We start from the raw sequence: 22,343 nt of genomic DNA on the forward strand, positions 1-22,343 counted from the left end.
GAGAAACTGGACAAAAGAAAGAAATAAAAGGTATCCAGATAAGTTAAATTATCTTTGTAAATGATATAATCTCATAAATACAAAACCATACAGACTCCACCACAAACACTGTTAGAAGTAATCAAACATTCAATAATGTCAAGATACAAAATCAACACAAAAACTGGTATTCTTTATAATGAACTGCCTGAAAAAGAAATTGAGAAAATGCCATTTACAATAGCTGCAAAGAAATAATATATAGGAATAATTTTTGCCAAAGAGATGACATAACTGCAGGCTTTACTGTATAAAACACTGACTAAAGTAATTGAAGAAGACACAAGTAAATAAGATACCAATTTTATGTATTGGAATGACTAATATTATAAAAATGTCCATGCTACCCAAAGTGATCAATCAAAATTCCATTGTCACTCTTCACACAAGTAAAGAAGAAGTCTATCCTAAAATTTATATAGAATCATTAAAGATCCAAAATCACTAGACAATTTTGATCAAAAAGAGTAAAGTTGGAACCATCACATTATCTCATTTCAAAATTTCCTACAAAGATATGATATTCAAAACAGCATGGTAGCAACATAAAAGCAGACAAACAAGAGAACAGAAAATAGAGCCCACAAATCAATACATTTTGTGTGTGGGTGTGGTACTCAGGCTTGAACTCAGGACCTATACCTTAAGCCACTCCACCAGCCCTTTTTTTTTGTGAAGGGTTTTTTTGAGATAGGGTCTCTTACAAATATTTGCCCAGGCTGGCTTTGAACCTTGATCCTGCTGATCTCTGCTTCCTGAGTAGATAGGATTACAGGCATGAGTCAGGGGCGCCTGGCTAATTCCATGCATTTATCATCACGTGATTTTCAACAAAAGTGCCAAGAAAATGCAATGGGGAAAAGACAGTATCTTTAATAAATGGTGCTAGAAAAAACAGATATCCATAGGTAGAAGAATGTGCTAGACATTCAATTTACCCTATTTACAAAAATCAACTCAAAATAAACTAAAGACTAAAATGTATGTCCTGAAACTATAAAATGACTAGAAGAAAGAATAAGGGAAAATCTCAGTGATTAGAATGGAAAAAGATTTTTAGGATATGACTACAAAAGCATAGGCAACAAGAGCAAAATAGTTTGATGAAATGAATTGCATCAAACTAAAAAGCTTCTGCAAAGGAAACAATGAAGAGACAAGCCATGGAATGAAAGAACATATTTGGCAGCAAGGGGTTAATATTAAAACTACTTAACGAACTCAAACAACCCAATATTAAGAAAACAAAAAATTCAATTAAAAAAAGAAATAAGGGACTTGAATAGACATTTATCAAAAGAAGACATACAAATGCCAACAAGTACAAGAAAAGGTACTCAACCTCACTCATCATCAGGGAAAATCAAAATGTTAATGAAATATCACTTCACAGTGGTTAGAATTGTGGGGTTGAAAAGTGCCTAGGAGATTAATAAAACATACCTCTTGTTATGTTTGTGAGGCAATTTTTAGACAGGGGAGGACCTACCCTGAATGTGGGCAGTACCATCCATCCCATAGGATTGAGACTCGGGTTGAATTGAAGGCAGGGGTGAGGGGTGGGAAGGAGAAATCCAGCTAGGTAAGGCATTCTCTACCTCTCCTCTCCATGTCCCTTTCTCCTTCCCAACCTTTCTGGCTGCCATAATGTGAACTACTCTGTTCTACCACACCCTTCCCACATGATAGACTGAAACCATAAAATAAATTTTTCCCTCCCCTTAAACTGTTTGTCTCAGATATTTGATCACAGCAACAAAAGACTTGCTAATATAATTGGCTATTGTAAAAAAAACAAAAAAGACAAGTGATAATAAGTGTGGAGAGTATGTGCAGAGAATGGAATCCTCATACACTGTGAGAATATATAATTAGAATAACCATAAAGGAAAATAGTTTGGAAGTTCATCAAAGAAGTTAATAAATAATAATAGAACTACCATAAGGTCCAAAAAATCCCACTACTTGGTACATTTCTGTAGGATATAAAATTAGTATGTCAAAGAGATATCCTCACAAAATGTTCTTTGCTATACCATTCATAACAGCTAAGATATGTAATCAACTGGACTGTCCATCAGTACATGAATGGATAAAGAAAATGTGATATGTTTGTACATGGAATACTATTCACTTTTAACAATGAAGGAAATTTTGTCATTTGTGACAACATAGATGAACCCGGACACTATGTTAAGTGAAACAAGTCAAAACAGAGAAACAAATACAGCATGGCCACTTGAACATAGAGTGTAAAAAGGTCAAACACACATCTGGTGTGGTGGTGCATGCCAGTAATTCTAGTGCTCAGGAGGCTAAGGCAGGAAGATTGAGAGTGGGAAGCCAGCCTGTGACAGATAGTGAGACCCTGTCTCAAAAATAGTCAAAAGTCAAATTCATAAAAACAGGAGAATAGAATGTGAATCACTTTCCATTGGGAGGAATGGAAAGATGCGGACCAAAGGGCACAAAATTTTACACAGGAAGAATGACCTATTGTATATCAGGGTGACTATAGTTAACACATAGATGAAAACTGTTTAGAGAGTAGATTTTAAGTGTGTGCACCACAAAAAAATAATATGTATGTGATATAATGCACATGTGAAATGGTTTTATTTCACCATTCCAAAATGTGTTCATATATCAAAGCATCATGCTGTATTATATATAAAATTTTATTTTTCCATTAAATCTATAATAATAAAATAACTTGGATTCAGATTTTCTATGGTTGCTTTGAGGTGGTGTGTTACTTCATTCCAGACATAGAGGATAGCCTCAGTAATATATGATAAATACTTAATAACTGAATATCTGAAAATGAATGCTCCAAATAACATTTGCCAATTTTTATAGTGTAAATAATAACATTGGAGCCTGTTTTAGTACACTGCTGGATAACTTCAACAATTTCTTCTAATATTCAATCGTAATATAGGCCTACATGAATGGAAATATCACAATGAAACCACTTTATAAAATTTATAAACACTGACAACATTTTTTCAAAAGGAAAAATATACAAACTTCACCCCCACCAAAAAAAGACTGAATTCAGAAGTATCTCAGCTCATGAATGGAATACCTGGTTTACCACTTTTTTCAATCTACCATTTCCTATTCTGCAAGATCTCATGAATGTCACTATGTCCTTTTACCCATGATAACTCTGATTTTACCTCATCATATTTTGCTTTTCCCCATATTCTGTATTCCCATCCTCTTTAATTCTTTTGAGTTGCATGTTATTTTTAATGGTTCTTATTCATTCCTTCATAGTTTGCATCCTGCTATGAACCTTGCCACATTTGGGTTTTTTTTCATTTCTCTCTTTGTTTCCTAATTCTTTTTTCATCCATAATTTGCTATTTTGTAATGCCTTTCTTGAATTTTTAATCATATTATATTTTAAAAGTCACTGTTGGCTCTGATAAAATACACTAGTCATTTTTTATGTAGCTATGTTTCCCCTCATTTCATCAATTTCATTTTTAATCTTTTTATTCAACTTTAATGCCTTCATTTTGCAGACTCAGATTTCTGTAATCTCAAATTCCAAAGAATCTACTTGTCATATTTTTTTTTCCTGTTGACTTTTGCGAATGGTTTCTAACTTCCTGGTACACAGTTCTGTCTTTGCATGGTGAAAGTGTCTTGTGCTGGGAATGTGTGGATGGAGTTGGATATTCCTGCACTTTAGGATGAGAAAGTACTTGCTACATGGAAGTTTTTTATTTGCTTCTTCCAAAGGCCACAGGATTTTCACTAGTCTAAAAGCAGTTTTACATGAATTTCTAGCCTTGGGGCTTCAAAGATAAAAGAGCTTACTCAGTGTGAATCAGTTTTCAGTTTCTCATAGAGATTTTTTTCCCCATCTAGAGCCTAGGTATTCATAAGCTTTCCTGCTTTAATCCATTTTAGTTCCTCTTCTGCCGCAGTCATAGCCATTCTGTGGTCTTATCTTTAAGCAGGAATGAGTTCAAATCCTGGTTTTGGTCAGGTATAATGCCATCTCCTCTTTGAAACTCACTGAAAGGATTGCATCTGAATGACCCTAGGGCATGCATTCTCTTCAATTTGCCTTCATTGCAGCCTGCAAGTTTACTTCTTTAGCTAGAAATTTTCTTTTTAATCCTGTCCTCCAATGAGTTTACTTCTTCACTGGGTGGCTTAGCTATGCATGTAACATTTTTAATCACTTTTGTGCATGTCTACATACTTGCAGGAGCAGGAAGATCTATCTCAGCTCAGAGCAATGTTACTAGAACAGGAAGTCTTTCCATATAGCTTGCATTGCTACTGTGATGTGAGCAGCAGTATTTCATAAATAGCTTGCTTCCGTTTTGCTTCTCTCATTAGGAGTGATATACTTGGGACTCTCAAAATGAAGCTGGAGGCCAGGAGGGAAGGCTTGCATCTGGGACCTAGGTTTGATACCAAAAGCAGAGGCTTGTAGTTCCAGAAGTGCATTACTGAGCACACAGCGAGTCTTGCAGACTTTTAAATGCACTAAAGAAAGGCAGTCCTTGCCCTTGGTATAAACTCTAAATGTGTGAGATGAATAGAATATGCCAAGAAACAATTACTTGGATGGAGTTGAAGGAGGCAGAACGAAGTGGAATACTTTCCTCCTTAAATTTGCACTGTCTTATATAGTGATTTGTACAAAACGCATAAAAACTATGATTCTCACCTTGACATACAATGTCCTACACAAACCTTCCCATCATTCCTTGCTTTCCAGGCACACAAGCCTCTTTGTTATCATTCAAATTTATAAAGTATGCTCTAGTTTTACATTTACTCTTACTCTGGACCACAATTTTCCAGATACACATATGAGTTTTTTCAGGTTTTGCATCAATTATCACCTATCAAAAATGTCATACCCACCTTCATCTAGACACTCTCCCTTTTCCCTTGTTACTATAAATTATCCATATGTAGACATAAAAGTCCATATCTCTCCTTGTTCAGGGCAATTGATCCAGCAAGTTACCTTTTCTGTATTAGATCAACAAAATTTCCCTTTTTATTACATCATTCAAATCAGCATAGAATCAAGTTGAGTCTCCTCCTACCTGAATAAAGAAAAACAAGTAAAACCTCTTATCCCCTCTTCTAGTGCAGAGCACTCTAAATCTAACTCGTATATTTCCTTTAGATCATGATCTCTTGAAAGAATAGTGTATACTTGCTATCTGCTAACTATCCTTTACTTTCTCCATAGCTGTTACTACTCTTGGTCATATTATTTATTAATATGCTTTATTTTCTTGTTTGCTTAGTATGCTTCACCCCAACAAATGACATTAAGAATCTCCAAGAAATTTGATTCCCTGGAGCTCGGCACTGTGTCAAAAATAAAACAAATGCTTATAAATATTTGTTGATTGAATGAGTGAATGAATGCATTCATTTTTCTTATTAATAGTAAAACACCTGTTTGTAAGAAGTATTACATTTCTTTTTCTCTTTTATAAATAATCTGAATTTTGTCTTATCTTCAACCCTTGTTTTGGGTGAGAAATTAAATTTCCATCATATTTTGACTCCATTTCTACCTCCAACTTTCAGCCTTGGTTGCTACACAAAATTCCCATGTGATTCTGTGGTCCTCAGGGAAATGCCCCAGGCCATTATAAACACCTGAGATGCTCTCTGTCCATGTTTAGGGTGCAACTTGAAGCACATGGTTCTGATGCTTCTAGCACGACAGAATCTCACTGAGTTGGATGGTTTCATGTTGATTCCTCTGTCTTTTTTTTTTTTTCATTTTTCTTTTATTATTCATATGTGCATACAAGGCTTGGTTCATTTCTCCCCCCTGCTCCCACCCCCTCCCTTACCACCCACTCCGCCCCCTCCCTCTCCCCACCCAATACCCAGCAGAAACTATTTTGCCCTTATTTCTAATTTTGTTGTAGAGAGAGTATAAGCAATAATAGGAAGGAACAAGTGTTTTTGCTGGTTGAGATAAGGATAGCTATACAGGGCATTGACTCACATTGATTTCCTGTGCGTGGGTGTTACCTTCTAGGTTAATTCTTTTTGATCTAACCTTTTCTCTAGTACCTGTTCCCCTTTTCCTATTGGCCTCAGTTGCTTTAAGGTATCTGCTTTAGTTTCTCTGCGTTAAGGGCAACAAATGCTAGCTAGTTTTTTAGGTGTCTTACCTATCCTCACCCCTTCCTTGTGTGCTCTCACTTTTATCATGTGCTCATAGTCCAATCCCCTTGTTGTGTTTGCCCTTGATCTAATGTCCACATATGAGGGAGAACATACGATTTTTGGTCTTTTGGGCCAGGCTAACCTCACTCAGAATGATGTTCTCCAATTCCATCCATTTAACAGCGAATGATAACATTTCATTCTTCTTCATGGCTGCATAAAATTCCATTGTGTATAGATACCACATTTTCTTAATCCATTCGTCAGTGGTGGGGCATCTTGGCTGTTTCCATAACTTGGCTATTGTGAATAGTGCCGCAATAAACATGGATGTGCAGGTGCCTCTGGAGTAACAGTCTTTTGGGTATATCCCCAAGAGTGGTATTGCTGGATCAAATGGTAGATCGATGTCCAGCTTTTTAAGTAGCCTCCAAATTTTTTTCCAGAGTGGTTGTACTAGTCTACATTCCCACCAACAGTGTAAGAGAGTTCCTTTTTCCCCGCATCCTTGCCAACACCTGTTGTTGGTGGTGTTGCTGATGATGGCTATTCTAACAGGGGTGAGGTGGAATCTTAGTGTGGTTTTAATTTGCATTTCCTTTATTGCTAGAGATGGTGAGCATTTTTTCATGTGTTTTCTGGCCATTTGAATTTCTTCTTTTGAGAAAGTTCTGTTTAGTTCACTTGCCCATTTCTTTATTGGTTCATTAGTTTTGGGAGAATTTAGTTTTTTAAGTTCCCTGTATATTCTGGTTATCAGTCCTTTGTCTGATGTATAATTGGCAAATATTTTCTCCCACTCTGTGGGTGTTCTCTTCAGTTTAGAGACCATTTCTTTTGATGAACAGAAGCTTTTTAGTTTTATGAGGTCCCATTTATCTATGCTATCTTAGTTGCTGTGCTGATGGGGTTTCATTGAGAAAGTTCTTACCTATACCTACTAACTCCAGAGTATTTCCTACTCTTTCTTGTAAAATCTCTAAATATTTTCCCCATTTTCCCTCATCCTAAATCTCATTCCCATCTTCCTATTTTACTGGTAAAATTGTTGCAATCAGAAGATGACTTCTAATTATTTAAGATACCATAACTCCCCGCGCACCTGCAACTACCGCATGTACTCCGGTTGGATTCCTGTGTCAGTAACTGAGCCACCCATGCTTCCAGCCAAGGCCAAGGCTGATACTACCATCTGAACTCTAGATTCACACTTCCCTCTCCCCTCTTTGAGGACAGTGCTCCCATTATTCTCTTATTCTCTCTTCCTCTCCTCTCTCTCTCCCTCTCTTCTCTTCTCTCTCTCTCTCTCTCTCTCTCTCTCTCTCTCATCATCATCTATTTTTCCTCTATAGACTCATCCTCCAGTTATGTTTACATGTTGCTATTCTCCCAACCCAACAAGCAAAGTAAATAAAGACAAAGACTGTGACTCTATTTCTCCCTCAGGGTACTACAGTATTCCTGTCCTCTCTTATACAGTAAAACTCCTTTAAAGATTCTCTACCTTTTGTCTTCAATCTATTAAAATAAGACATTTTTCTTACATATGCTTTTTTCAAGGTCACAGTGACCTCCATGTGGTGTATCTAAAGGTAATTTTACCACTGTCCTTTATTGACTTGGGACATCAGCAGCATTTGACAATTTATAAATCTCTCACCTTTAAGAAACATTTTCCTTTGGTCTTCAGGACATCAAATTCATCAGTTTTTTTCCCTCATCTTTTTGACTTCCCTCTTGCTAATCTATTTCTCTAATTTTTCTCTCTCCGTATTTGGATTGAGCAGTGGGGTTCAGTCCTTGCACTTTTCTCTTTGCTTGTATGCTCACTATGAAATCTATCATATCCTGTCTCACACTATTAAATTCCAAGCGCTGATGACTTCCAAATTGATATCTTTAACCTAAGCTCTTTCCCTGACCTCCAATCTTCATATCTAGCTGCATACTGGTAAATTCTACTGAGACTAACAAACAAACACCTGAAACTTATCATGAACTGCATGTAGACTAATATGTTCCAATGAAGAATCACGCTGACCCTAAATGCACGTTTTTCGGTCATGCCAGACAAAATATTCACTCCCAGCTTTTTGCACTTGTTATTTCTTCCCTCTGCCTGGAGCATCTCCCTTTCACTGCCAAATCCACATGGTTACCTCATTTACTTTCTTTAGGTCTTTTTCCTTGGTGGGACCTCTCTCATCCAGCTTATAATCATGTAGTTCTCAATATGGACTATTTCATCTTTTAAAACTAGTATATAATTATTTTTCCTGTGTTTGGGCTGCTATAAAAATACCATAAACTGGACAAAAGAAATTTATTTCTCATAGTTGTGGAGGCTAGGAAATACAAAATTGTGGTGCCAGTAGACTCATGTCCAGTGTGTGCCTGCTTTCTCACAGATGCCTGTGTCCTCACCTGGTTGAAAGTGTGAGGTAATTCTCTGGAACCTCTTTAATAAGGGCATTTACCGAAATCATGACCTAATCATACCCAAAAGCCCAACTTCCTAAATACCGGCACCCTGGGGGTTAGGATTCCAAAATAGGAAAATTGGTGGAACATAGACATTTAATTTATAGCACCAGTATACTTAAAGCCTACTATATTGTCTATTATAATAAAAAATGCCCAATAAATTAATAGATGCCTGGAGATTAAAGTTTTTACTAACACTGGGAAGCTGCTTGAGAGTGGAGGGCAGCTCTCTTCTGATGAGGAAAAACCACCCCTCCTGCTTATCTTTGTCAGGAAATCTAGCTCTTCCTAGTCTAAACCAAACCTTTCCTTCCTTTTCTAGTCTTCTGTAATGTCCAATGTACAACACTTACTCTGGGGGCCCAGAAATTTCTCCTTTTTTTTTAAAATCATATATAAATGCAGATACAATTCAGGTAAATATTACCAATGCCACAAAAGTCAAGACCAAAGTCAGTTAACTTATGATAAAGGAGAGAAAATAACTCAGTATAAGTGATTTTTATGAATCATGTACCTGCACCAGAGTCAGGTGACTAGACACACTGCTTGCGTGTATTATATTTTGCCAATTTTTGCCAAATTATTTGTCAGAATGGCTTCCATTCACAATCCCACCAGCAATGAAAGGGAATTTCTTTTGCCATAGATTTTCATCCTGATTTTTTACCACGTCAATGGGATCTAATTTAACTCATTTTTCTGTGATTACTGTAGAGTTTGTGTAACTTTTCACCTACTGGTTGGATATTAGGGCATTCATTTTTCCTGAATTATTTATTCAACTCATTTGTTTTTCCCAATTAGTCTATCTATTGCTTTTTTATTGATTTTGATAAATCTCTTGTAAATATAGACATTTTTACCACACTCTTACTAATCTTTGTCTACTATTGTTGCCAATGTAATTGGCAACAATATAATAATTATTTATTGCACAATAATTATTGTGTAGTCAAATCCATAGTTTCGCTCTTTTCCTTAGTAACGTAAAGGCACTATTTAAGAATTTAAGAGAGTTCCGTTTTACAAAATCTACTTCTTCTTTTTTCTTATATCAGCATCATTATTTTACCTTCAAATGTAGATTTTAAGCTCACTTGGGGTCCATCTTTGCATGTGATCTAATGTAGAGAACCAAGTCTATTTTCATTACTTTAGTATATCATGACAATCCCATCCACTAAAAGAATGGATTCCTTTTTATTTACCTTATAATATCCTCTTTGTCACATATCCAATTTCAAATAAATATAGTCACATTCTTTGTTGCTCTTTGACATTAAAATATGAAAATATTTTTAATACTTTGGTTGTAGATTGTGTTAATATCTAACAGGGAAAGTCAGCAGTCTCATCTTTTTTATTTTAAAATGAACTTAGGTGTTCTTGGATATTCGTTTTTCTAAAAAAATACTTGGAGGAGCTTGTTGCATAGTTCAAAAAATTCAATTGCAGTTATAATTAGGATTTTATTGGATCTATTTGTCAATTAACTGGGGCAGAATAATGCACAATGTTCTTTATATATACGCGTGATATATCTATAGTTATTCTGACTTTTTATTTCATTTGATATGTATGTAAAATTTAGGGAACTTTCTGAAGAATTTATTTTACTTTGATTCCTAGGAATGATTTCTAACTGCTAAGTCCATCATTCCCATCAGGGAAGAACAAGAAGGAATACCAGAAGTGAAACTTTTCCTTGGCATTGTTCACTTAGAGTTGTGCAGCAGAGCAAATGGTTAGGAGATAGCATAATTATTTAGAATAAGGGCTCTGAAATCCAAACCCTGAGTTTGACTTCTGATTTTACTCTTTACTAATTTGGCCAAGAAATTAACCTCAATTTCCTCATATGTAAAAAAATATATAATAATATTGGCTATTTCATCAAGTTGTGAGAATTAGAAGGCAGAATGAACATAATGTGGTCGCCACAATGCTCAACTTATGGCAAGCATTCAATAAGCACAATTAGAAAAAGTGCACATATCCGGCCATGATTTCCAAAGTACTACCCTAAGCACTTAATCATAGTAAGTATATCTCCTTCCAGAGACTAGATCCTGGTACATCATTGCCTGAGTGGCTCACCTCCCACCCTATAGAAAAAAAATGTACTTTTGTCTCTATTTAATTTTGGATATTAGTACCTATTTTAAAAGAAAGAAATAATTAATATTTTTTGTCCTAAATTGCTGAGTTTGACCAGAATTTATAAAAGCTTAAATGAAAGGAAATATACCAATTTTTTTTCTGATGAATTCTTAGGAAGCATTAGCATTTCCTAGCCCATTCTAATATGAATATCTACAATTCTTCATGATATTCAAAATATTTAAATCTAATTATTGTGTTCCCTGAGATAGATTATTAATTTCTATGCTCCATTATATGGATAAATAAACTGAATCCTAGAGAACTAAAGTGACTTGGCCCAGATTAAATAAATGACAGTATGAGACTGGAGTCCTAATTTCTAATTTCCTCTCTTTTATTATCATGGTCTTTTCACTTTCTCCTTAGTGTCAAGAAGAAACACTCAGTAAAAATCTCTGGAACTCTTACACCTTAGAAGGGTCATCCTGGAAGAGTAATTGAGAGTGAACTAACAGTCAATCTGAAATATGATTTCAAAAAGGAGGATCCTAGAAAAATTTGATTAGCTGTCAGGGGCATGTCATCCTTAACTCGGGCCATGTACAACAAGTATATTTTCAAAGCTTGTCTTTTTTTGTGCCCAAAATTCCATATCACTGAGCTTTATTACATAGATTTCTAGTCTAAATTGATTTGTATGACAAAAGGTTGTCATTTATCTTTTTCATATATTTGGAAGGGAAATTTTTCCTTTTGTAAATATCCTACAAGTCTCATTAAGTCAGTCTTGCCTGGAAATCCATGGCCCAACAAAGACCCATACATTATAGCTGTTGCTGAGAACTCTTAAATATGTCTTGCACCAGAAGACTTGTGACATAGGAGGACACAAAGCAACTTGCCAAAATAACATTCTGTATCCTTTGTTTTATTTTCCCTTTTAAGTCATGCCTCACAAAGGATCGTTCACTTAGAGCAAAATCTCTTCAGCACATTTCAGAACTGTTTAGGAAACTTAGCCAGAAACACACTAGTGTGAAAAAGCCACAGTCACGGTCAATATCACAGTGTGTCCTAACTGAGCACCTTTCTCTCTTTCTGAGACACTCACAGAAGCTCAGAGATGCACTGCTTTGGGCTTTATTTTCTTAAATTCTGATGCAAACTTTCCAAGGCCCCTTGAACTTGTTTGGTAGAGCAGCTCTTTGTGAGTCTATCTGTGAATGATGCAGATGCATGAGCTCTGCTCTTTGGCTTTTCAAGACAACATGCATATCCTCCTGATAACACATGAACATATGCTTAACCCTGGGGAGTGGAGACTGTTTTTTAAGTCTTTGCTAGAAGGCAGGGAAAGGGGAAGTTTCATTTGTACTTAGCTGCCTGCTCCTCCCCCTGCTAAATTTTAGCTACACATTTCCTCCATTAAATTAAAATTGATGAAACCTATATAAACGTTGAGTGTTTGAAAATTGATAATCACACTGAAAAATAACAATAGTGTTGACTATACAAGGCAATTTCTTCCAATCCAGTAATTATGTTGATATGTGGTTAACTGTATCTACCCAGGAAGTGGTTTTATTTAAAAGTTTTGTGTTCACCCCTACCCCCATCTTTTTTTTTTTTTTTTTTTTTTTTGTTTCTCCAGTACTGAAATTAAGCAGCAGCCAACACAGGCCCACTCTTACGACATGTGACTTTACTGTTTTCCGTTTTTGTTGAAAGAGTCATTAACAGGAGTTGATGGCAGTTTCAATAACAAGTTATCACTGAGAAAAGGTAAGTAAATTTTAACTTTATATTGTACATGAAATCTGTACTTGAAAATGCTTACTAGAGTCTCCTACATCTTGTTGCGAACATACAAACATTTCTACCAAATGTGATATTTTTACCTGTGTCTAACATCAGCTCATTTCCTTTGCTGTAGAAAAAGCATATTCTTTTCATATTTGCAACTGCCAAATTCTAAAGTCCTTTACTAAAATATTATATTAGTATCATTGGCTAAGATTTTAGACTAAAATATTAAATAAAAATATGATACAGTGTTAATTTGAAAGTGCTTTAAAAATAACTACTGGAAAAAAATGTAACTACCTTTTACTGACCAATTTACAAAAAAAAATGACTTATTCAAATTCAGATGATGAGTGACAAAAAGGCAAATAAGAAATAACATCTTGATTTCCTGTGTGAAAGGGACCCACTTTAAAGCATTATATTAAAGACATTTAAAGGCCTTACCAAGGTTCTGAAATATGTATATTATTAAATAACCTTTAAAAAGCAAGAACATTTTAAAATACAAAAAACTATTTTCTATCATAACAACTAAATTTTTTTCCTAAATTTTATTTAAGAAATAGGATAAAATGAGGTCAATTTGCTAATTTTATAAACAAATTGTTATGTTTAAAAGAGAAGTCTTAGTCAACTTCACTACAGTTTACTTCTGGGAAGATACAAACTAGAGATAGACCTTTGTTATTTAGGATAATTAGATAGTTTGCTTTTGTTTGAGGTATTCCAAAATAATAAACCTTACAGTTGAAAATGATCGGTTATTCAGAAACTGACAAGAACTTTTTTCATATTGACTTCATAAGATGAATGTCTTCATGTGCTTTAAGATAAATACAGAAAACATCAAAATATTGTTAATCTCAGAGACAAATATCTAAAATAAATCTGTAGATTTTTGAAAGAATTTTAATAAAACCCCAAGATATGATCCACTCATCCCTAATATTATTTTTATTGTGCTATTGAATGACAGAAGCAATGACCCCCACAACTGCAGTTTTTTTGTGTGTTATTAAAAATGGTTACAGGTTTGATAAGTGGTAACAATTATCTTTTTTTTATTGTTTTCTATTGAAAGACACATATAAATGTTTCTTGACATGGTCAATTTAGAAGGAAATTATTGGGCATAGTAGCACACTCCAGTTTAAGACCTCTTCAATTGTCAATACTGAAGCTAGCTACTTGTTGACTATTAAAATGATTATTGAAAAACATAGATTAAGATTTGGTATTCAATACTTTTTTATTGTTACAGTGTGAGAAGACCCTGGTAATATGTATTTGCTTTGATATTCTGATTAGAATTTCAATTTGTTGCATTTCCTCACAATAGAAGGCACTATTTGAATATGTCTTCAATATTGTGCTTCTGATCCTCTGATCCATAGAAGCTGTATAATTCAGATACTTTTGGTTGATATGTTATTGCTTGATTTCATTGTGTTATGAAAGAGTCTCACATGAATAAACCTTATACCTTAGCAAGTATGAATATCCACATGAGCATCTGGCTTGAAGAAAAGACAGGAAAGCTTATTAAATTGTTTAATACCATTAAAAATTCCTTATTTAAAAAAAGACAAGGGTTTCTTACAAAAATTGTTAAATTAAAATATAAATATTTTATGGAATATTTATAAAATTAAGGTGATTAAAACAGAGCTTGAATTTAGAAAAAGCAACTGAGTAAAGATGACAGGTGAACTGCTATAATTTCAAAATAGTTTTTGAAAACACGTGGTGCATTCTCTCTTGAACATTCAGACCAAATCTTAAGAGTCAGTTGCAGATGAGTTACTACACCTATATACATTTTAAATGGATCAGTAGGAAACCTGTTTTAGTGAACTAAAACAATGCAGAGAATCTTATTTGCAAAGTCGTTTCAAAGATGATTTGATAAAAAAATATCATGCTTTTCCATTTGGGGCCAGCATTAAACAAAATTCAGAAAGGAGAAAATCATTCCTTGATATTCTTCCATTTGCTCCATTTAAGTGCTCTTTTCTAGAACAGCTGCACTGTCCTGATATTAGAATCCCACAGCTCTGGTACTTAGAAGGATAGACCCCCATCTTGCTTCTTCCATTCCTTTCCTGTTGTCATTAAATTTTACTCATCCTATTTTCCAGAAAGTAAGGAATTTAATACAAATATTCCATACTCACATGGAAAGGTTACAGTGTTGACTTCCCCACCAGGCCTCTCCTTTTCTTTCCAGTAGAATTTTAGAAAATTCTCTCAGCAGACAGGATCCAAATGATCAATTTAATCTTGGGGATTCCAGTTTCAAGCAAAGAGATTGATACCATACAGTTGAGGAGAGATATTTTGAGGCAGAGTGTTTTATTATGCATTTTTCCTGCCTATAGTACTTAAACACAGAAATTCCGAGAACATCTCATAATAAGAATTAATTACAGAGATGCATTCCTAAAGATATTTATACCTTTCTTGTAGCAGGTAAAAAATAACTACATTTTTAGACAATTTGATATTCCCATATATTTAGAAAATATTTAATAATATTTTATAGATGTTTTTTAAAAAAGTAATTTATTACTCTGAATTTAACTGTTTGGATACTTTTATTTTATACTATAAAATAAATGTTATATGGCCTGACTTGGAAATGAATTTGTAAATGCCTTAAATTTCAGCTTATGAGTTTCATCTGAAAACAGTCATAGACAATAGAAAACATCCTTTATTTATAACAAGTCCAAACACAACAAACTCAGGAATGGCTGGATGTTTCTCTCTCACTGTCTCTCTCTTTCTCTCTGTGTTTTTTTTTTTTTTTTTTTTTTTTTTTTACTTCTTAGCTCTTCTTTTCACTGTGCTAGAAATAGTCTAGCAGAAGCTCCCATTGAGTTAAGAAGAAAGCTTCAGGTGGCAAAAGAATGTTTTTGCCGGTCACCACAGCAAAGCCTCAGATTTGGGTCTGACTGCATTAATTTGGATCACATGACCATAGCAATCATTGAACTAGGCACAGACACCCCAAGTGACCAGGCATGGTCACAGCCTCACTCTTGTATTGAGGAGACCCACACCTGTATGTAGCACATGATTTTAGCTGAAGAGAGGGTCTCTTGCAATAGAAATGGAAATTTCTTCCACAGAAAAAAAGGTGTCTGTGTCTCTTGTGGGTAAAGCCACAGAACCCCACTATGGTCACAAGAGTATTACATCTCAGCTTCTTCAAACTCTGCCGACAGGTACAGTTAAAAGCAGGTCTGAATGAAATAAGAGTTTCAATTAAACTGAATTATCTTTACAATTGTTACTCCATCAATGAGAAGCACTTAAAATACCTGTCTTAAAGTTTATAATACAATACAAAATTATATCATCATAATGTAAATAAAATGTATCACATACTATAACAAGATATAAAGAGTATTCTATTAGTGTTTAGAAATTCCTCAAACATTTTTGTATTCCTATTACTTACTAAGCCATAAACAAGAGAATTTTGTGAGCATGGTATCATTTGGTCATATTCTGTCAGGTAATTCAGGACAGTTTTTGGAGGAATTTTTATGGTAGTTTTCTAGAGAAATCTATTCCAAAAGATGGGAAGGATATCAAGGTAGAAAAATACGGAATATCGGAGAGTTTTAAAGAGTGAATTGTCTACTTTTGTTAGACAAAATGTATAGTAATGAGAGGTAAGACCAGAAGAGTAGTTTGAGATCATGATATAATGGAGTAGCCAAGTAGATTATGACTCAGGGCTGTAAGTAACAACTCTTTTAAAGCAGGAGATATACATAATTTCATGTCCACACTCTCACATTTCAGTGAGTCATCTTGCATCAGATTTTATTTGTTTCTTCCATTTTCCTCACTGCACTGTTACATACTCTTCAAGATTGTTTGTGACAATGCTTACACTCAATAAAGGAAGATATTCATATTAAAACAGGCACTGATTTACCTGCCCAGGTGCTTGAGGTTCTTATCCAGACGGTAGTTATTATGGTCTTGTTTTCTTTCATGGAAGTCTTCTTTTTGATTGTTTTTAATTTGAGAATGGGTGATCTAATGAGATGATTAAAAATCAAAATAAACCTTTCAGAGAAAATTCTTCTTATATTTTTATTTCTATTTCTCACATGCAAAAGAAATATATATGTATATGTGCTTATATTTGTGTATTTGAATATCTTCCTTTAATACGCTGAAGATAGCTTAACTGTACACACCTCTCTGTTTTGCATTTTTCCTTTCAGTAATATATCTTGGAAATACTTCCATAATAAAAATAAAAAATTAATGCTCTTTTAACAAGTGTACAGTGTTCTACTGTATAGATGCATCATATCTAATCAGTTTCTTACTAGTAGAGTCATAGTCATGGGTATTTGCAATTTTGCTAATACTATGAATAATTTTTGTAATGCTGTAAATTTGAAAATGTATGTTTAGAATGAATTCACAGAAATACTATTTATAAAGCAAAGGATAAAATAATTTCTGCTAAATCTTCTTTCACATTAGTTGTAACTTTTGGAACTTCTACTAACACTCAATAAGAATGTTGAAAAAAGTTCCATAGCTTTTAAAACAGATTGTAGTCCCAAACTTTTCAGGTTTCATAAATTTGTAGAAAAGTGTATCTCAATATAGTTTTATGTGGTATTTCTGCCATTGTGACTGATGTTGAACTTGTTTTTAAGAGATTAAATTTATATCTGTTCTCATTACAAAAATAATGGATCCTTTCTTAACTATATAATTAAAGACCAGAACATTAGTAAGTTTCAAGCTTTGGAGTGGCATGTCAAAGGAAGTAAAGAATTAGGGATAGCATAGGTAAAATATCATTGTTCTAAAGACTGAAAATAGGCAGTAACTAAAAAAGGGGAATGCAATGTGAATGTTCAAGTGAAAGAGGAGAGAATGAATGCAAAAAAAAAAAAAAATCCAGAAACCCAACAGGTCTCAGAGGACGCTAAGACAGATGGGTGTAATCACTAGCTCAAGTAGATAAATAACCTTAAACAGAAGGGAGAGCACTCTAATGAGTGTGAATACAGATGCATTGGATATGGATAAGATGAAATGAGGAGAGGAAGTTGAGGGAATTCATGCTTCAGAGTTTCTGTCCTTGTTGAAATAGTTGGAACACTCATCTGGTGACAGTGAATATTTCCTGGATGCCAAAAACTAGACGGAATATTTTATCTTGAAATTAGCCTTGTCAATTACACAATACAATTGTGGGTTTTAGACAGAGTTTCTCTTTTTTTAGTGGACATTAGCACAATTTAATTCCTTGACTAATGGTGAACTTTCATGAAGTGTACCATGGAGTGCTAAGAATTACTGGGGACGCAAAACAATAGATATGTTGTCCAGTCAATGAAAACCTTTTTTAGTAGGGAGCATAAGAATTTAAGTATAAATTTATAGGTATAAATCCAATCCCACAGAAAAATTAGAGCATATAGTAGTGACAGAGCCCCAGAGGTAAAATATTCCTTCCCTCTTGAAACTATCTCTTCTTTTGACTTTTGGATAGTTTGTTCCTCTGGTTTTCCTTGAAACTACCTGGGTGATTTTTCTATCTCTTTTCCTATTTTTTCCTCATCATCCAGTCCTCTAAATGCTGAAGTACCCTGAAATCAATCTCTAGATATCTATTCTTCTAGTTTTAGCTCTTGTCTTCCAAGTTTATTCTTACTTGATCTTATTTACTTCTGCAAGTTTAAATACTATGTATATGCTAATTAGATCTTTTTGTTTTGTTTTGTTTTCTCTTTTTAAAGACATTTTTATTAGTTTATAATAGTTGTACAGGGGTTTTGTTGTGACATTTATATATATGTATATAATGTACACTGGTTTGGTTCATCCCCTCCATTGTTCTTCCTCTTCCCCCTGCTAATTAGATATTAAGGCCAAACCTTTCTTTCATAGCGCTAAAACTGTAAATGCAGTTGCCTATACATCATTTCTTCTTGAACGTCTCAGAGACGTCAAAATGCATATCTTGAAAACAAATCATTTATGTACAATATAAATTGTACTACAAATCCCCCCTGTATAATGAATATATCCTAATAAAAAATAAACAAATCATTTAATTACTCTCCACTTCCCCTCAACCCTCTATTTTTCTTTCCTTTTTTCCATCTACTTCATTAATGACACCATTATTCATCTGTCTTTTCAGGACAAATTAAATATTATATTTGCTTTCAGTCTTTCCATCCTTCTTCCTACCCCCAAATCCATCCAATTCATCAGCAGTAAATAAAGCCAAAAAATATAGACTTACTTAACTTTCATCATTCTGTCTACTTAACTTTTCCTAATAATATTTATACATGTTTGAGTTAATGCAGGAAATTTGAAGGTGAAAGAATTTCTACAATGTTTTAGTTAGGGTTTTGTGGCATGAAAGGTGATTTTTCTGGGCTATAATTTATTATTATCATATTTTGAGGGTAAGAAAACTGTAAGTCTCACAAGCAGTAAAAACAGTTGTGAAGAAAAATATATAGACAAATATTATGAAATAAAAACGTTCCTTATAGTTTTGTACAATTTATTTTCTTAGGAATTGTTGCTATTACTTACAAGAACCTACTTTTAGTTGTAGTCATATATTTTTACTCATAAAATGTTTACTGGACACATAGACTTTCAGTTAATGACTTTATACTTCACTGAAATGAATTACATGTGAAGTAAGGGGTAAATGTATATGGAAAAAACTCTGAAAAAATCACATCTTACCACTTCCACTATTGCTACTGCAGAATTCTTTGGACATTCTTTCCTGCTTCTATATTTCCTACAATAGTTTCTCTAAGAAGTAACCAGAGTGACCTTTTTTTTTTAAGGCTGAGACCATATGGTTCTTCTGCTAAAGCATTTCAAATGATTTTCTATTTTGCCCAAAATTAAATTTAATCCTATTTTGATTTGTCAGGCCCTCTATATCTCATTACTCTGATTTCATTTTCCATCACATCATTTGGGATACAGGAATTTATTATTCATATGTCAGATTGTTTAGTGGTAATTTTCACATTAGAATGTGTGGACCATGAGAATATCGACCTTGGCTCTTTTTACTACCAGATGCTTAGAACAAGAGCAGTGATAGGTATGCTATAAGTAGTTAATAACTACTTGTTTGGTGAATGAATAAAGACTATAAAAATTCAGTGTGGATTATAGAAGAAGGAAAGGCTTCGTGGAGATTTGTGACCTTTTCTGGGAGTAAAATAATAGGACCGTTTAGGAGAAGAAAAGTTACAAATATATTTCAAATAATTGACACTATATTTACTTATATATATGGTATATTTTGAGTTATCTGGCAGTAATGAAAGTTTGTACAGGATCCATTATATCCTATGTTCCTTTTGAAAATCATAACAAATAATCTACATTGCCATATACTGATGGAAACCACCTCTAAGCATACAAATGCTAAGCTATTTTACTAAAATAGTCGTATTAAATTGGATAATTTTATGTTTACTTTACATTCATTTTCTAAATACTTAAAAGAACTTTTTGTTCTAATCCTAGTGATTAATTCTAAGCTTAAAGTCAAAACAAAGCATCTCTTTAAAGAACTAGGAAAGGTAGAATGCTCAGGAAATTGAGTGCTGAGTCAAGGGAAACTTGTGTTTCTATTCTTTTATCTTTCTGCTTTAGTTAATTTCATATTCAAGTTTTAAAGGCTAGAAACTGAGCAGTGCAGCCCAAATTCACCTTTCTGCTAGATGCACTGAGGAAATCAAGTACTTTGAGCCTCTGAATAGTATCACTGATTTGCGTTTTGATGGTCCTCTTAAAAGAATTGGAATGTGGTAGGGAAAAATGTGTGCTGATTACCCCAGGCTGTCTGCAACAGTGTGGAAGGAATTATGGTACTACCAATGTTAGACAATATTCCTTCATTCTCAAGACACTTACACTAGCAGGAGACATTCATCAATATAAATTATTAGAGTGGCATCACCACTCTATATTATGGCAGCTGCTTTTTATACATAGAAACATGTGGTATCCATAAATCTCATAAAAAGGAATTAGTAGACCCATTTTAAAGATAAGCAAGCTAAGGCAAAGAGGGTAAGTGTCTAGATTTACAGAGCTCTTTTAAGGACTGGATCATGATGTGTAGGCATATCTGGGTAATGAAAATTTTATGTCATTTTCATTATGTTAGGCTACAATTTCTAAGCCCGTTAAGTGGCAGCAGTTAGGCAGTCTTGACTTTTGTTCATTTGGCTCAAGAATAGAAAGGCTGTAAGGAATCCTGCTTTCATCAGTGTCTAAAACAATGCCATCTGTAGAAAACTTGCTGCTTATTCTCTGCATATATTGCCTTATGTAGAGATGTTTTAAAACACATAAGGAAGAAAGCATTTTCTTGTCATAGTTTCTGTCATTCTAAAGGGACATCTTTCTACTTATATTTTTCTGTCTCCTTTGGACCTGTGTTTCCCTTTCAGACTTTAAATACTAAAGATTTGTTCTTAAACCCACACAGTCCTGTATAGTGGCAACTAACCACAGATGACTATTGAGCAGTGGAATTGGGTATAAAATAAACACAAGATCTCAAAGATTAGTACAAATAAAGAAAACAAAAACATCACATTAATTTTTTGCATTAAATAATGCTCAAATTATTAAATTTTGGCACTTTTTTGGCTAAATATGTTCTTTAATTTTACCTATCTCATTTAGCTCATCAAATGTGACTCGTAGAAATTTTTAGTTTCTTTTGTTATTCACTGTCATGGTTTGAATCTTAAATGCCCCTCAAAAGCTCATGTGTTGAAGTCTTGGTCCCAGCTTAAACTGCTACTGGGAGGTGGTGGGAATGTTAGGAGGTAAGACTTACTTGGATAAAATAGGCCATTGAGGATGAGGATGTACCTCATAGGAGATACTGGAGACCCTAACTTCTTGCTCCATTCTCTCTCTCTCTCTCTCTTTCTCTGCTTCTGGTCTCCATGAGGTAAACAGGTTTGGTTTTGTACTACTGTACAATCTATCCTGTTATATTCTAACTTTACACAGGCTCAAAGTATCAGAAACTGAAACTATGGGGTTCAAACTATGAACCCCAAAAGTCTTTCTTCCTTATGAGTTGATCATCTTAGGTATTTTGCAGTGACAGAAGATGACTAACACACTCACATTGTATTTCTTTTGCAGGTCATATATCTAGATGATTTTCTCTTCTCCCAAGACTTCTATGACATTCTTATGATTGAAGTTGAACTCCTCAAATATGATCCTTCACACTTGACCTCTCTGCACAGATTCTTCATTATTTTTAATTGTTACTTGATATCTTTTTTCATAATGCTCCATCTTCAGTTTAAGTTGTATACAACCTAAGCTAAACCCACATCTTCCTCCATGGAATCTTCCTTATCCTTCTAATTTTGATTAAGACACACGTGTTCCTGCAATCTTCCACATAAGTAACCTTGGAATCCTCATAGACTTCTCCATACCTCTTATTCTATGCATCCAATCAACTGCAATGCTTTCACTCCATCAGCTCTGTTCTCTCCATCTCAGTTATTTTCATGACCAGCTGATAAGTCTTGTCTAGACTGTGATACAGGAATCTTACTTATTTTCATACTTCTATTGCTCTTTCTCCTTTATCTTTCTTTATACTGATGTAAATTATGTCTTCAACATGATAGTTTTCTTCAAGTTACTTAATATGTAAA

The 22,343-nt window shown here is 34.0% G+C and overlaps 1 protein-coding gene across 2 annotated transcripts in view; it reads left to right on the plus strand.

Moving 5' to 3' along the window:
• The first annotated feature begins 12,450 nt into the window (after positions 1-12,450).
• Positions 12,451-22,343, plus strand: part of Arhgap15 (Rho GTPase activating protein 15) — a 586,717-nt gene continuing 576,824 nt past the window's right edge. For both annotated transcript variants that reach the window (XM_074070670.1, XM_074070671.1), the window contains exon 1: positions 12,451-12,585. The gene's annotated coding sequence lies outside the window, so the exon portion shown is untranslated. The remainder of the gene's footprint in view (positions 12,586-22,343) is intronic.

Source organism: Castor canadensis, chromosome 4 (genome assembly GCF_047511655.1).
Source record: "Castor canadensis chromosome 4, mCasCan1.hap1v2, whole genome shotgun sequence".
In the NCBI taxonomy this organism is placed as follows: domain Eukaryota; kingdom Metazoa; phylum Chordata; class Mammalia; order Rodentia; family Castoridae; genus Castor; species Castor canadensis.